Source organism: Lactuca sativa, chromosome 8 (genome assembly GCF_002870075.4).
Source record: "Lactuca sativa cultivar Salinas chromosome 8, Lsat_Salinas_v11, whole genome shotgun sequence".
In the NCBI taxonomy this organism is placed as follows: domain Eukaryota; kingdom Viridiplantae; phylum Streptophyta; class Magnoliopsida; order Asterales; family Asteraceae; genus Lactuca; species Lactuca sativa.
In genome coordinates this window covers 78,484,400-78,502,237 of record NC_056630.2, presented here as the reverse complement: position 1 = coordinate 78,502,237, position 17,838 = coordinate 78,484,400, and the positions used below count along the sequence as shown (strand labels likewise).

Below are 17,838 nucleotides of genomic sequence, written 5' to 3'. Positions count from 1 at the left end.
AAGCCCAAGGTTGGTTGAGAACACCCCTCTATAGGTCACCTATCCATCCGAATGACCAATTCTTAAACACAATCCAAAATACCCAAATACCCTTAGATCAAACTTGTTCAAATTCAGGTAAAACTCAAAATTCCAAAAAGTCAACTAAGTCAACCCAACTGAGTATGCCCAGCGTACTCATCTGTATGTCCAGCGTACTCGATGGTTGACCAGGTACATGCTTGTTGATTGTGTACGCACGTCGTACGCCTTGTACGCCCAACGTACGCAACTGACTGTCAATCTACTCATTAAGAGCTTAATCCTTAAGCCCTTAAGTCCAATTTCAAAATCTAAGTCCAAAATGATGTCGTTGACCATAAAGTTTCCAATTTTATGATCTTACATGGCCATCAAGTGCCCAACACCAAAGATCGTGTTATGTCGCATGTTTTTTCGTTTGAGACACTTTTTTTGCTCTTTTTTTATACCTTTTCTAATCGGACATACAAGTATTGTGTTTTTGTTAACTTTTGGTTATTATTTGTTGATGTAACACTTCTAAAAACTAGTTATATTTGATATAAATATATATATATATATATATATATATATATATATGTGGTAATATAATTATAAATTAATACAAAATCGCTGCCTTACATCACGCCTTGAAAAACGCCATGGCTCGCCATAACTCGTTAAGCTTGAGGCTCGGCCTTGCCGCCACGCCACACCTCACGCCTTTTAGAACCTTGGTTCTAATCATTTTGCACAACATAATACTATCATGTCTTGACTAACTGGAGTTACAGAGAAGCGTAGTGAGAATAAAGAAAGATTTTAGGGTTTGAGTAGTATCAATTTGATGAATCGATCGATTGAAAACATGGAGAAGGTGATTGGGGTCGAAAAGTTTGGTTTTGGTGAAGACCATGTTGAGTCAGAGATGGCGTAGCAGTGACCGTTGTTGATATCGACGAAAGAGATTGGCGTGTTAGTGGTGATGTCGACATGCCTTTAGTGGAGCTTAACAGAGAGGTGGATAATAAAGGAAATGATCAAAGCCTATGGTGGTGTTGAGAGGTGTGAATGTATGTTGTTAGGAAGAAGAAACAAATATCTACCTTCTTCCATAATATAGCTTGTGTAACAGCCTGGATTCCCAGGTATTATTCATTCTTATATTTTTTTGGTATTTTGGGAGGAGTCTCGACGAGTTGGAGCTCAAACTCGCCGAGTAGGATCGCGGTTTTGGACGCGGGTTCGCGTCTGGACTCGGCAAGTCCAAGGAGTGGACTCGGCGAGTCCACGCTGTTTAATGAAACCCTAATTCCCCGGGTTTGGAGCCTATTTAAGGGCACTTATAGCCTCCCATTGCGGCTACCAGTCCCTTGAGAGAACCCTAAGAGAGCTAATTCGTTTTGGGAGAGAGGAAGTCACTTTTGGGCCTTTGTATTCCTTGTTTAGCAAGAAGAAGGTGGCAAGAGCAAGGAGGAGGTGGGATTCCAGCAGATCCAGAGTCCAGAGGCTTCGTTTTGAGGTAATGGTTCGAATCTCCTTCAGTTTTAGGGTTGATCTTTAGAGTTAGGGTTTTATAACCCCTTTGGAGAGTGATTATGTGAAGCAAATGGTCCCTCTTCGAGTTTGTGCCTTGGATCTGGACTCAAAGAGGTCCAGAGACCCTAACCCTTGGAGCTTTTTGGGTTATTATGGAGTCATTGGACCTAGGTGGTTATTTTTGGGACCAAATCTCCTTTTGATGCCTTGTGGGGGTTATACAAGCATCAAGTTTCAAACTTTACGTGACATTCATGCTTGGGAAGGCCAAATCTATGGTTTGGGAAAGCAGATATGACCTCAAAAGGTCAATAGAGTTTGTGCATGGCATGAACTCACCGAGTTGTTCTTGAGACTTGGCGAGTAGGGTTGGGGTTTCACGTAAAGTGTTCAGCGAGTAGACTCGCCGGGTTGGGGGATGGCCCAGTGAGTCAGGAGAGTCAGTATGGGGCTGAGTCAAGCCGGAACTCGCCGAGTTGTTCTTGAGACTCGGCGAGTTGAGTCGTGGTGGCCCCGCGATTCATGCCAGGTGGAACTCGTCGAGTTAGGGAAGTACTCGACGTGTCAAGAGAGGATCCGAGGGAGTCAGTGAACACGTATAGACTCGCCGAGTCGCTTTGGTGCACTCGCCGAGTCCGGTCAAAGTTAACCGTTGACCAAAGTCGACCAGTGTTGACTTGATAGGGTTAGTCAACCTTAGTTGTGAAAGTGTTAATTAGAGATATCTTGTATTATAGGAGGATTATAGCTCGGGGGATCGAGCACGAGTGATTTCAGGGATTTACGAGTTATCGAGATACGCGAGGTGAGTCTTCTCACTATACTTTACCTTGAGTAGGTAACTAGAGTTATGTGATGCAGTGTTTGTATGCTATATATGTGTGTTATGTGTTGCACTGCATTATTCTATGTGATTTATGCTGTGCATGTTTACAGAGTTAGAACCTGAGGGTTCACATAGTTTGGGTGCACGAACCCACAGAGTTATAGCCTCGAGTGGCTAATATATGTTATATGTGGTATTTTGGGGAACTCACTAAGCTTTGTGCTTACAGTGTATGGTGTTATTTGTTTCAGGTACTAGTGATGACCATGAGAAGGCGCCGGCTTGATCAGTACACACACACGGGATTTTTATGTTATGAGATCTTGGGATTTTTATATGGCATAAATTGAGTTTCAAACTTTGATGTTTTCTGAATATTGAATGAATTATGGTTTTTATAAAATGCGAAAAATTGTTTGAAATTTACGGTGTTACAAGTTGGTATCAGAGCCTTGGTTTGAGGGATTCGGGTACAGCTTCAGGAGTATTTGAACTCAAACTGAGGATTTGGAAAGTATTTTCAAAAGAGAGCCAAATTTTCTAAAAGAAGTAAAAGATTTTTAGAGAAACTCAGAGCAGAAACGTGTGTACAATCAGTCAGCGCCCGAACGGTGATTTCCTAAAATACCCTTATATTATATGTTTATGAGATTGATATGATGTATTCTCTTACTAGAGTGGGCTAGGCATTCCTATTAGGACTAGAGTGCCCTGATTTGTGATGCCTTAGCCTAGGGAGAGGTGAGCTGCTATGAGATGCTTGAGAGTGAATAGTTAGCAGCGAGGAGCTTATGAGAGATCTATTAGAGAGTGATAGAGTACTTGGAACTTGGGATCCGAAGAGGAGGATTTGGGGTGTATACTGAAACGGTGCGGACAGTAGTAATGGGCCCGTACTACTGAAAGCACCGGGGCGGTGTACAGTTCAAATAAGAATCTTCGGAATGCCAAGGATCAAGGAGGGATGAGTTGTCGAGTGTGAGTATGCTCGAGTGAGTTCTAATTTATCGTATGTTGTATTTCAGAGGTAGATCATGGTGAGGACACATCTTATGCCTGAGAGCAGTGGGGCCAGTGATGAGGAGATCCGCCGGATCATCCACGAGGAGGTGCTTGCGGCCATCAGGGCAGAGATACCAGAGATGTTCGGGTCTATTAAGACCACGTTGATTGAGACTTTCGACGAGCGTTATGCTGCTCTTTCTGAGGCTGCTGTTGCGGCGGCCACTGCAGTTGTTGCTGCTGCGAGGCCGCAGGGTGGTGATGCATTGCTGTTCCGAGAGTTCAGCAACACAAAACCGCCAGAATTTGATGGTACCCAGGACCCGGTGGCGGCTATGAGATGGATTTCAGACATAGAGGGGTGTTTCTTCACTTGCTCATCTCCTGAGCATTTGAGAGTTCGGTTCGCGTTGAACCAGCTTCGCTTGGGAGCGAAGGACTGGTGGAAGTTTGTGACAGCGCACTTTTCGCCTGCTGAGCTTGCGGCAGTGACCTGGGAGAGGTTCACTGCCATGTTCCGAGATGAGTACGTTCTCCAGGTGGAGAGGGAGCGTTTGGCCCAGGAGTTTCTGACCCCCAAGCAGGGTACTGAGTCTGTTACGGTGATTACCAGGATGTTCCACGAGAGGGCGATGTTCTGCCCTGAGCACGTGTCCACTGAGTAGGCACGTATGAGCCGATATTTGAGTATCTTGAGGCGAGACATTCGGGAGTTCATGGCGAACTCCTCGTACCGGACATTTGCCGAACTTCAGGCAAATGCCCGAAAGAGGGAGATTAAGCTAGAGACTCAGGCCAGGGAGGAGGCGGAGTCTCAGGGGAGGGATCGGCGACCGGCACAGTCCCAGCCGGTAGCCAAGCGGGCCAAGCCCGCTGATCCTAAATCTGGGAGCCAGAAGGGCCGCACTTGTGGAAAGTGCGGCAAGGGTCATGATGGAGTTTGTAGAGCTGGATCTTGCTACAAGTGTGGCAAGGAGGGGCATATGGATAAGGACTGCCCCAAGGGGTTTGCAGTGTGTTTTCACTGCAACCAGATCGGACACCGGAAGGCGGAGTGTCCGCAGTTGCGAGGATCAGCTCAGGAGCACCTCAGGGATCTGCCCCTGCCGCCATCAGAGCTATCAAGAGTCGGCCAGTGAAGGCCGAGGCGCCGAGGGCACGAGGGAGAGCCTTTCAGTTGACCGCGGAGGAGGTCCGCGCAGCGCCCGATGTCGTGGCTGGTATGTATTCTTTCGTGTATTTATTTTGATGTTGAGATATTATGCTTATATTATGTTATGCGTAGGTACTTTTCTTGTGAATTTTGTACCTGCCTTGGTGTTATTTGACTCGGGTGCGAGTCGGTCTTTTGTATCTTTGGCTTTTAGTCAGCATATCAGTGTTAGTCGCGAGGCGCTGAGTCGCCCTCTGAGAGTTTCCATAGCTGATGAGAGGGTGATATATGCCACGGAGGTGATCCGCGGGTGCGTATTCGAGATTTTTGGTGTTGAGTTCCCGATTGATTTGGTTCCTATTGCGATGGGTGATGTCTGTGTCATTGTGGGCATGGACTGGTTGAGTAGATTCGGTGCGGTTATCGACTGCGAGCGACAGCTGGTGACCATACAAGACCCTAGTGGGGGAGTTCTTACGGTGTACGGCGAGGGTACACGTTCTGGGTCAGCGTTTTGTTCGGCCGTTAGGGTGAGGCAGTGTCTACAGCAGGGCTGTAAGGGTTTTGTGGCGTATGTGATGGATACGCGGGTTGATTCCGAGAGGCCAAGGTCAGTTGAGGAGGTTCCGATAGTGCGTGAGTTCCCAGATGTATTTCCAGATGAGTTGTCGGGTGTGCCTCCCGTGAGGCAAGTGGAGTTCAGTATCGATTTGGTCCCGGGGGCCGCGCCTATCGCCAAGGTGCCTTATCGCCTTGCACCTCCAGAGATGCAAGAGTTGTCCTCGCAGCTTCAGGAGCTGTTGGGAAAGGGGTTTATTCGGCCGAGCAGCTCGCCGTGGGGAGCGCCTATCTTTTTTGTCAAGAAGAAGGATGGTTCACACCGGATGTGCATTGATTACCGGGAGTTGAACAAGCTGACGGTCAAGAACCGTTACCCGTTGCCGAGGATCGACGATTTGTTCGATCAGTTGCAGGGAGCATCTTGGTTCTCCAAGATCGACTTGAGGTCTGGATATCATCAGGTGAGGGTGCGAGATGAGGACATCCAGAAGACAGCGTTCAGGACGCGTTATGGGCATTACGAGTTTGTGGTGATGCCTTTCGGGCTCACCAATGCCCCGGCAGTGTTCATGGATCTCATGAACCGAGTGTGCAGGCCGATGCTGGATCGGTCAGTGATTGTATTCATCGATGACATCTTGGTATATTCGAGATCTAGAGAGCAGCATGAGGAGCATTTGAGGGAGATCCTCGGAGTTCTGAGATCGGAGAGGCTTTATGCCAAGTTCTCCAAGTGTGATTTCTGGTTGTGAGAAGTCCAGTTCCTGGGGCATCTCGTTAACCAGGAAGGGATATTGGTTGACCCAGCCAAAGTTGAGGCGGTGATGAGTTGGGAGGTGCCGAGGTCACCCTCCGAGATCAGGAGTTTCCTAGGGTTGGCCGGTTATTATCGGAGATTTATTAGGGATTTCTCTAAGATTGCAGTGCCACTCACCAGATTGACCCGGAAGGGTGTCGCTTTTTCATGGGGCCCCGAGCAGCATGCCTCCTTTGAGACGCTTCGCCAAAGGTTATGCGAAGCCCCGGTGTTAGCCCTCCTAGAGGGGATGGAGGACTTTGTGGTGTATTGTGATGCGTCAATCTTGGGGTTAGGAGCGGTGCTGATCCAGAGAGGGCATGTGATAGCATACGCATCGAGGCAGCTGAAGCCGCATGAGACGAGGTATCCCACCCATGACCTAGAGTTGGGGGCAGTGGTGTTCGCCCTCAAGATTTGGCATCACTATCTGTACGGGGTTCAGTGTACGATATATACGGACCATAAGAGCCTGAAATATTTGATGGATCAGCCCAACCTAAATATGCGGCAGAGGAGGTGGTTGGATGTGGTTAAGGATTATGATTGTGAGATCCTGTACCATCCGGGCAAGACTAATGTGGTAGCCGACGCCCTGAGTCGTAGGGCGGAGAGCGCCCCGTTGCGAGGTGTATGTTTGCGTTTGATCGTAATGGCTCCGATGTTGGACACCATTCGTGGAGCACAGGCTGAGGCAGTGAGGTCGGAAAACCAGAAGAAAGAGTGAGTTATTGGGTTGGTATCGGAGTTCGTTACCGATAGTCGGGGGCTTATGACATTTCAGGGGCGTATTTGGGTACCGTTTGTGGGAGGGACGCATACCATTTTGATGGAAGAGGCTCATCGGTCGAAATTCTCGATCCATCCTGGGGCCACTAAGATGCATTTGGATCTGAGGAGGGAGTATTGGTGGCCCTGTATGAAGAGGGATGTTGCGTGGTTTGTTGAGAGGTGCTTAACCTACCGTAGGGTTAAGGCCGAGCACCAGAGGCCGCATGGTAAGTTGCAGTCGTTGGAGGTTCCCGAATAGAAGTGGGAACAGATTACCATGGATTTTATCACCAAACTGCCAAGGACTGCTAGGGGAGTCGATGCAATTTGGGTGATTGTGGACAGGTTGACGAAGAGCGCCCACTTTCTTGCTATTAGTGAGAGCTCCTCCGCAGAGAAGTTAGCAGAGATGTACGTGAGGGAGGTGGTATCTCGGCATGGGGTGCCGATCTCGATTGTCTCAGACCGGGATGTACGTTTCACTTCCAGATTCTGGAAGAAGTTTCATGAGGAGCTGGGTACTAGGCTGCATTTTAGTACCGCATATCACCCCCAGACAGACGGACAAAGTGAGCGCACGATTCAGACGCTCGAGGACATGCTCCGGGCATGTGTGTTGGATTTCGGTGGGAGTTGGGATACGTACTTGCCCTTGGCATAGTTTTCCTACAACAACAGCCATCATTAGAGCATTGGTATGCCGCCCTTTGAGCTGTTGTATGGGAGGAGGTGTCGGACCCCCATTTGCTAGGGAGAGGTCGGACAGCATGTGATGGGCAGTACAGAGATCGTGCTTTAGACGACAGAGCAGATCCAGCAGGTCAGACAGAGGTTGTTGACCGCTCAGAGTCGTCAGAAGAGTTATGCGGATAGACGCCGGTCCGAGCTTGAGTTTCAGGTCGGCGACTTTGTGCTCCTGAAGGTCTCTCCTTGGAAAGGAGTGATTCGATTCAGGAAGAGGGGCAAGTTAGGGCCCCGATATATTGGTCCATTTCGGGTGGTCGCGAGGGTAGGTAGGGTAGCCTATCGGTTGGATTTGCCAGCAGAATTGGGGCAGATTCATGACACTTTCCATGTGTCGCAATTGCGAAAGTGTATAGCCGATGAGTCGGCAGTGGTTCCATTAGAGGATATTCAGGTGGATGCGAGCCTGAATTATGCTGAGAGACCAATGACAATCAGAGATCGGAAAATCAAGGTTCTGAGGAACAAGGAGGTACCCTTGGTTTTGGTCCAGTGGCAGCATTGGAAGGGGTCCGAGATGACTTGAGAGCCGAGCGTGAGATGCGCGAGCAGCATCCAGAGTTATTTGCAGAGCGAGACTTCGAGGGTGAAGTCTAGTTCTAGTGGGGGAGAATTGTAATAGCCCGGATTCCCAAGTATTATTCATTCTTATATTTTTTTGGTATTTTGTGAGGAGACTCGACGAGTTGGAGCTCAAACTCGCCGAGTAGGATCGCGGTTTTGGACGCGGGTTCGCGTCTGGACTCGGCAAGTCCAAGGAGTGGACTCGGCGAGTCCACGCTGTTTAATGAAACCCTAATTCCCCGGGTTTGGAGCCTATTTAAGGGCACTTATAGCCTCCCATTGCGGCTACCAGTCCCTTGAGAGAACCCTAAGAGAGCTAATTCGTTTTGGGAGAGAGGAAGTCACTTTTGGGCCTTTGTATTCCTTGTTTAGCAAGAAGAAGGTGGCAAGAGCAAGGAGGAGGTGGGATTCCAGCAGATCCAGAGTCCAGAGGCTTCCCCCCCCCCCCCCCCCCCATAAAGCTCCGCCCTTGTTTGTTCATAAACGAGCTTCATGCCAAACGATTCTTGGAAAAGTTATTGGAACGGCCGTGCTAGTGTTACCAAAAATCCTGAACCATTAATAGCAAAAAAGCCAATACTGGGATCAAAATTTTGAATTTTGGTAAACAAAAGGAACCAAAACTACATTTTACATCAAGCACGATATAAAAAAAATAAAATTTTGATATAAAACAAATTAAGTCTCAACTGATAACTAAAACATAAAATTTTCTTAGTTAAATAAAAAAGGTTCCAAATTATACTCAACTGATAACTAAAACATAAAATTTTCCTAGTTAAATAAAAAAGGTTCCAAATTATACTGGTTTTTATAAAATTCGGAGCCGGAGTAAATAATGAAATTTGGGAGGTGTATATATAAGGATAAATAATTTACAAATTAGCATAATAGATAGGGCAAAACAAAATTCTAAGGATATATTATCAAAATTTAAGGTTCTGGAGGCGAGAACGTTGAATACAGAAATCTAGGGACTAGATATTGAAACTCCATAACTTGAGTAAATACATAAAGGAAATTATAACTACTTTCTCATTAATTGAATCCCCTCGATAACTGATCTAGAGAATTGAGAGAAAGAAGTCAACGCTAGAGGAAAGGTATCGATCCACGCTGAAAGAAACTAGAGGAAGAACGCTATGAAAATTGAAGTACGTATAAGCTTGCCAATAAGTTGACTGCAGAAAAGGAGTCTACTAGGTATTGCTGAGAATTTGAGGTACGTTGCTCAAACTGATAACTTGATGAAGTTTAAGTCATCGATAATGAAATTGAAGTGTTAATGAAATTTATATGAGTTTTTAATTAAGCTTTATCAACGAGTTAAAAAAAAGTCGATCTGGAATGTGAGAAGCGTATTTTGGCCCAAATTAGTCAAACGTTGTGAAGTTTTTAATTCCTATTGTTAGATGATTAAATTAAACAATTTGTGAAGTTAATATGCTGATTTGTATGTTATAAGGGTATGTAATTGGAGGGATTAAGCACCAGATAATTGGGGATTATATCATTAGTGCATAACATTGTAATCAGATCAAAGATACTCTTTTTTTGATTGGGATATGATGCAAGTCTTATTTCAAAAACATAAATAATACCTAAACCATAGGCACATGATAGATTGTTGTTAACATATGTTGAATGATACGGTGTTTCAAATTGAAACTCTAGGCATCGTTAGTTGATAATGATATTAAGTTATAGGAAATTGTTTATTATTCACATGATGATGTTCTTTGTTGGAATTGATAGATAACTACAAACATGCTGGATTATGACGCTGGTATATATAGGTAAAGAGTCTGATACAATTTGATTGCAAATTGCAGAAAGAAATTGATAAAAGAATAAGAACGGATAAAAGAAGGAAAATAGTTGTATCTAAAAACTTGTCAACTTTCAAGAGGTTGACTCTCTATCTCCCACCAAAAGTTTCTTACAAAAAACGTGGTCGTCCCCTCTCTAATCTGTATACACACACACACACATCTCAGCACTCCTAACAAACCCGAAAAAAGCTGAAACTGACACTCACTTTCACTGTTCAGGCCTAAACCAAGTGTCACCACCTCCTCAATTATCATCTATTTGATGTGGTACAAAAGGAAAATAATGAATGCATGATCCATCGATTATATGAATTGGGAACCTATTTATTTAAAGAAGGATAATTGATGCAAAATCTCCAAACCCATCCTTCTTTTTCACTAGCAAAAATGGGCTCGAGAAAGCGCCCCGTCTATACTTAATCATTCCGCCTCTTACAACTCTGTTACCAGCCTTTCTTTTAATCTTTCTACATCATATTTTTGAAATTAGGATATCAATACGGACGGATATTTAATGGCTCTTTTATGTCCTTCAATACAATTCCATGTTTACGTCCGTGATCGGATGGTAACCCTTTGCGGATTTGAAATACTTCATCAAATGCGTCCAATACCCCCGATCTCTTAGAACATACTATCGTTTCTTCATAGTGTCCCTCCATAAACTTTTTTATGAGACCAAGGATCTCCTTAACGACGTGCTCTCTCTCAAAGTTACATGTTCACTTCTCCACTCGAACTTCATTCCCTATGTTTTCCATTTTACTTGAATCGAACCTAATGAAGCCAACTATTGAATCACCATGACAATGCAAGCCAACGAGCAACGAGGGAAGAAATCGTTTAGCATTTTGATCCCTTTCATCCAAAGTTTTATGGATTTACACACGCCTTCGCCTTCTACCGTCTCGCCACTCCCATTGGAGGGTATTCCAGATTGCTAATCCCTCCTTTTCCACTAAAATTTCATTAAAGTGAAGTTATGGGATGCCCCGCTATCAATTAGTACCACCAACTATTTGTTTCCCCACCATGAATCCTCCTACTAAATTTAAGAACACTTTTATGACACCGTTTTCCTTGATAGAGAGATAGAGAGGTGGATTTCTTTTACGAGCCAAAAAATTAAAAGTAACCGATTTAGAAGATCATAACGCATGTTTTGGCACTAACATGAAACTTTATTGTCTATTTTGTATTAAAATTAACAATGTTGCATGAGGTCCAAAAAAGTTAAAACATCGTTGCATAAATAAGTATCTAACCCTTTTATTATTAGTCATAATAACAATAATTGTTGAAATTACACAAAATATTGTTCCCAACATCTTCATTTCTTATATCAATTTAGGACAAAGAAACAGAAGGTTTTCATGTACTTACAACTGAAACCTCACTACAAATCCTAATCTACTCTCATTCAACTACACTCAACCCTAATCTAAAACAGATTATACGAAGAGAAACATCTGATTATTAATCTATCAACAAAACAACCAAAAGACTTTAACAACTTGTTAACAACACAAGATCAGAGAGAAGTAGAAAACACGAACAACGAAAGAAGAGAAAACCCTAGATCTATCTTGTAAGCTGAAGACTCTCATCTGCCAAAATATCTTCTCTCTCTTCTTTTATATCTCAGTATTAAGTATATGGATCAACCCGACCATATCAAAAGATCCGCGTGCGTATCCGTCCCTGCATTTACACTCTAAACCCACTACAAATACTTTTAACATAATAACTCCTTTAAGAAAACAAATAAATATAAGATTGAAATACTCCACTATTTTCAACATTCCCCCTCAATCGAAATATTTATTTGTTTTCCTTAAAAATATCAACGAGACCCATTTTTTTAGATAAAAAATCATGTTGTTTGATATTCAAAGATTTTGTAAGTATATCTGCATTCTGTTCAGAAGAAACAATTTTAACAAGTTTTATAACTCCATTTGAAATTTTTTCTCTTACAAAATGCAGGTCAATCTCAAAATGTTTAGTTCTTTCATGAAACACTGGATTAAGAGCTAACTTAATCGTTGAATCATTATCACAAAATACAGAAACTGGAATAAAATTCTTAAATCCTAATTCAAAAAAGATTTTCAAAACCCAAATTATTTCACATGTAATAGACCCAAGAGCTCTATATTCAGCTTCAGTGGAAGATCTAGAAACAGTAGACTGTTTCTTACTTTTCCATGAAATCAAACAATTATTAAAATATACTAAGTACCCTGTTACAGATTTCCTTGTAGTTAGACATTTTGCCCAATCTGCATCAACAAATCCACTTAACATAAAATTATCAGATTTAGTTATTGCAATTCCTTTTCCAGGACATCCTTTTAAATATCTTAACAACCTTAAAGCAATTTTTAAATGAGATTTCCTAGGTTTGTGCATAAATTGACTTAGCACTTGAACTCCATAAGCAATAAACAAAGAAGCACACAATTTTTCATTCCATTTTCTAGGAGCTTGCTTTAAACCATATAATGATTTTGTAAGCTTGCAAACCCTAGAATCATTTTCAGAATAATATCCAGGGGGAAGAGACATATACACATCCTCAGATAGATCACCATAAAGGAAAGCATTATTTATATCTAACTGATATAAAGGCCAAGAATTATGCACAGATAAGGAAATAACAATCCGAATAGTCACAATTTTTGCAACAGGAGAAAAGGTTTCTTCAAAATCAATCCCTTCTCTTTGATTATACCCCTTAGCAACTAACCGGGCTTTATATCTTTCAACTTCACCATTTGACTTATATTTAATTTTAAAAACCCACTTGCAACCAATTGGTTTTCTGTTTTTAGGTAAATTTGTTATTTCCCAAGTGTGATTACGATGAAGAGCTTCCATTTCTTCATTCATGGCATTTACCCAATTAGGATCAGATAGAGCCTCATAGTAATTTTTAGGCTCTACAGTCTTATTCAGATTCGAAATAAAACATTTAGCATCAGTATTAAGCAAAGAATAGTTAACAGATCTTTCTATGCCATATTTATATTTTCCTTCTATAACATAATCAGCAAATTTAATTGGCATATGTGATTCACGTCTAGACCTAGATGCACCTATAGATAGTTCTACTGAAGGGGTTGAAGACATATGACTATTTTCCGCAGACATATCAGAAGATAAAGGAATAGAACCAACAGAATGAGGCATATTTACCTCGCCACTACGGTTGACTGACTCAATTAAGTCACTGTCATCCAAGTCAGTAGCTGCATTAATACCATCCTCCTGTGACTCCACTCTCAGTTCATCTAAATTTATAGAATCATTTAAGTATTCATTTTTATCAAAGTCATCATAGGAAAAGGGATCAACAGGACCAAAAGTATTAAAAGTTTTATCACCAACAATTGACCTCAATTTATAAGGAAACACTGACTCATAAAACTTCACATCCCTGGATACAAAAGAACAATTAGTATCCAAACTAAGAAGTCTATAGGCTTTCTTATCAGATGAATATCCTAACAAAACACATTTTTCTGCACGCACAGAAAATTTATCAGATACATTTTGTCTAGCAGCAAAACAAAGACAACCAAAAACTCTTAAATGATCAAAGTTAGGAGTTTTTTTAAAAACAAGTTCATAAGGAGATAACCCATTCAAAACAGAAGTAGGCATTCTATTTATCAAAAAAACAGAAGTTAAAACAGCATCTCCCCAATACTTAATAGGAACCCCTGACTGAAACATAAGAGAACGTGCCACATTAAGAATATGTCTATGCTTTCTTTCCATAACTCCATTCTGTTGTGGAGTGTAAGCACAAGAGGTCTGATGAATGACTCCATGTTCTATACAATAAAACTTCATTTGATTATTTACAAACTCTGTTCCATTATCAGACCTTATAGTCTTAATGTTAACACCAAACTGATTTAATAGAATATTTACAAAAACCTTAAAACAATCAAAAACTTCACTTTTAGATTTTAAAAGAAAAGCCCAAGTTGCCCTAGAAAAATCATCCACGATAGTCAAAAAATACTTATAACCCTCAACAGAAGCCAATCTATAGGGACCCCAAACATCTAGATGAATCAATTCACCTAATTGAGATGAATGATGCTGACTATGAGAAAAGGATTCTCTAGTCTGTTTTGCTTTATGACAAGTATCACAAGGAGGTAAGGATTCACTTCCAAAATTCAGTTTATCTTTTAGAGCACTTAAAGCCTGGTCAGCAGGATGACCAAGTCTACTGTGCCAGGTAAATTTTGAAACAAAACACTTAGGAATAGTTAAACTAGCAGAATTACCTAAGGGAACATGATCAAGGTAATAAAGACCCCCTGATTCCCTACCATTCTCCACCATCTCCTTTGACAATGAATCCTGAATTTTACAATTATGTTCAGAAAATACAACTTCACAACCACTATCCTTACAAAGCTTGTGTACAGACAAAAGATTAACATTAAAGTCTGGAACAGCAAACACATCAAATAAAGTAAGGTGAGAAGATAATTGAATGTTCCCTATTTTGTTAATAGGAGCAGAAGACCCATTAGGATGTTTAACAAGAAGATTGAGCTTAGACACATCCACTGTGTCTCGAAGTTGTGACTCAGAGGCTATCATATGTTGATTTGCCCCTGAGTCAACAATCCAACTCTGAGAATTATTTTTACTGACAACAGAATTACAACAAGTAAACGAACATGTACCTGCCATATTAGCAGCAGCAGATACATCCTCATTGATAGAACTGTCACTAATAAGACGAAGAAATTTGGAGTATTGTTCACTTGTAAGATAGTGAGCATCACTCTTGTTAACAGTCTCAGAAGAACCTACAATATTGTTATTTGAACTGACAGAAGATGAATTTACAAAAAAGGATTTACTTTGGTTATTACTTTCATTTTTCTGTTTAAAATCCTTTGGAAAACCAATCAGTTTATAACATCTATCTATTGTATGGCCTTTAAGATTACAATGTTTACATTGCAATCCTTGATTTCTGATCCTGTTTAGACCTTGTCCCTTCTTAAAATCATTAACTTTACTGTTAAACACAGACACCTGAGACTTCGAAGGAACAATAGAATTTAAAGACCCATTCCTTTGAAGAGATTCTTCTCTAGAAAGAATGGAAAAAGCAGATTTAACATTTGGTAAAGGATCCATCAAAAGAATATGACTTTTTACTTGATTATATGACTCATCAAGACCACTCAGAAACTGCATTAGTTTCATCAGTTTAGAATGATCATTAAGTTTAGTAGCAGCCTCACATACACATTCAGTTAAACTAGTCAAACCATCAAATTCCTTCCATAAAGAATCAAGTTTATTGTAATAATCGGAAAGAGACGAATCATTCTGTTTTAAAGTATTAATTTGTTGATGGATATTGAAAACTACAGATCCATCAGCCTTATTATAAGTTTCAAATAATTCATCCCAAATATCCTTAGCTTTATCAGAGTAAACATGACTAGCATAAATGGATTCAGAAATAGACCCTAAAATCCAATTGCATACAACAGCATTAACTCGTTCCTATTTAGAGGTTTTAGAGACATCAGTTTTTTCAAGAGTTAAAGTTCCATCCACAAAACCCAACTTATTCCTAGCCTTCAGACCTCTAGACATGGCACTACGCCATAACCGATAATTTTCATTTCCAGTCAGTTTAATGGTTATGATTGAGGCTACAGCATAATCAGAAGGATGAACATATAAAGGATCATCAAAATCGGCAGTAGTACCATCTTTAGGAGTACCACTGCCTTCAGGAGTATCTCCTACCATTCTAAATCACAAGGAACACACAGAAAAGATAGGAAATACACAACACACAGAACAAGTAACCGACCCTGTGTTGACTTAAGTCCAGATGGTCACCACAGTATGTCGGGGCCCAAGACAGTCAACCACAAAGTCAAAGAAACAGCCAAGAAACAAACACAGTATACGCGAAAACAAAGAAGAAAATAGAAGAACAAGAACATCCTCACAGTGCTATAGAAGGCGATGTTGTTTTTTTGTTTTTCTTCAAATCGACTCCCTAAATCCGTTCCCTACAAGGGTTTATCGGTGATGAAATCCGACCCCAAGAGGATTATTTCAGATAAGGGATTAATCGATAGCTTCCAGAACGTATTTCCTTTTGTTCAAACTTGTAGTCAGAACGACAAGAAGATGAGAAGAAGCGCCAATCTGCAAGACCAATCAAAAATCTCGCAGTACCAGGATCCAAAGAGCAAACTAGGGTAAATAGAAAACGAACCCTAGATCTAACATATTTAACAGAAAACAAAAAACAAAAAATAAAGGAATCGATGTACCTTTTTTAAATCGTTGAGAGCGAAGATCACCAAACGACGATCAGCCAACCAAGCCGTCGGGATCAAAGAACATGAGCCTTAGATCTCTGATACCATGTTGAAATTACACAAAATATTGTTCCCAACATCTTCATTTCTTATATCAATTTAGGACAAAGAAACAGAAGGTTTTCATGTACTTACAACTGAAACCTCACTACAAATCCTAATCTACTCTCATTCAACTACACTCAACCCTAATCTAAAACAGATTATACGAAGAGAAACATCTGATTATTAATCTATCAACAAAACAACCAAAAGACTTTAACAACTTGTTAACAACACAAGATCAGAGAGAAGTAGAAAACACGAACAACGAAAGAAGAGAAAACCCTAGATCTATCTTGTAAGCTGAAGACTCTCATCTGCCAAAATATCTTCTCTCTCTTCTTTTATATCTCAGTATTAAGTATATGGATCAACCCGACCATATCAAAAGATCCGCGTGCGTATCCGTCCCTGCATTTACACTCTAAACCCACTACAAATACTTTTAACATAATAACTCCTTTAAGAAAACAAATAAATATAAGATTGAAATACTCCACTATTTTCAACAATAATAATGCTAATAACTTTAAGATAATTTGAATTGTAGAACTTTATTCCTCATCATGTTTTGTATACTTAGAAAATGATGTGGAGGATGAAATGACAACAACTTGGGCCAAATATCATCTTATAAGGTTTTAGATTACAAATTGGGTAATTTTGGTGAATAAAATGTAAGTTTTTGCTAATGTGGATAATAAATAAAGTGCCTTGCTTATATTGGCATATCATCAATCTGAAATCAACTCGATTCATCTTTTTTTTTTAAAGCTTTTGGGAAATTGGAATTCTTTTGGAAACTCAAATCTCTCTCTCTCTCTCTCTCTCTCTCCATATGTGTGTGTGTGTGTTTGTATATATTATAGCTATCTCAACAAATCAACATGTCAAGTGGTGAGATATTTCTTGAGCTTTCATTAATTGGAAATTTCTTGGAAACTCATCTCTCTCTCTTTCTACAGACATAGTTTGTTTCATTGAGGTGCTGGAACTGCATACATTCTCTCACAACAAATCAACATACCAATGGCATCTTCATCATCATCTCCGGCCTTTTCTTCTCAATCATGGAATCATGATGTTTTCCTAAGTTTTAGAGGAGAAGATACTCGCAAGACGTTTGTGGATCATCTCTACACAGCTCTTGTACAAAAAGGGATATACACTTACAAAGATGACGAGACACTTCCTCGGGGCGAATTGATCAATCCATCTCTTATGAAGGCTATAGAAGAGTCACAGATTGGCGTCATCGTATTCTCTGAAAACTATGCCGATTCTTCATGGTGCTTAGATGAAATTGCACATATCATGAAATGCAAAGATACGAGAGGCCAAATACTTATACCCATATTTTATGGCGTTGATCCATCTGAAGTTCGAAAACAGAAACAAAAATATGGAGAAGCATTTGTTTAGCATGAGTTGGAGAACAAAACCAAGGTTGAATCATGGAGAAAAGCACTTGTGGATGCAAGTAACATTTCTGGATGGGAACCATAGCACATTGCCAATGGGTAATCTTCTTTCTCTTTCTGCACTGTTTATGCTTAAATCATGTGTGCTCTATCAACAGCAACCTCAACCAAAACTCCAGCATATCCTGGTCTACCTGAACT

The 17,838-nt window shown here is 40.9% G+C and overlaps 1 pseudogene; it reads left to right on the top strand.

The window, feature by feature from the left end:
• The first annotated feature begins 9,019 nt into the window (after window positions 1-9,019).
• On the top strand, window positions 9,020-17,722 carry LOC128127777 (disease resistance protein RPV1-like; annotated as a pseudogene).
• The last annotated feature ends 116 nt before the right edge of the window (window positions 17,723-17,838 follow it).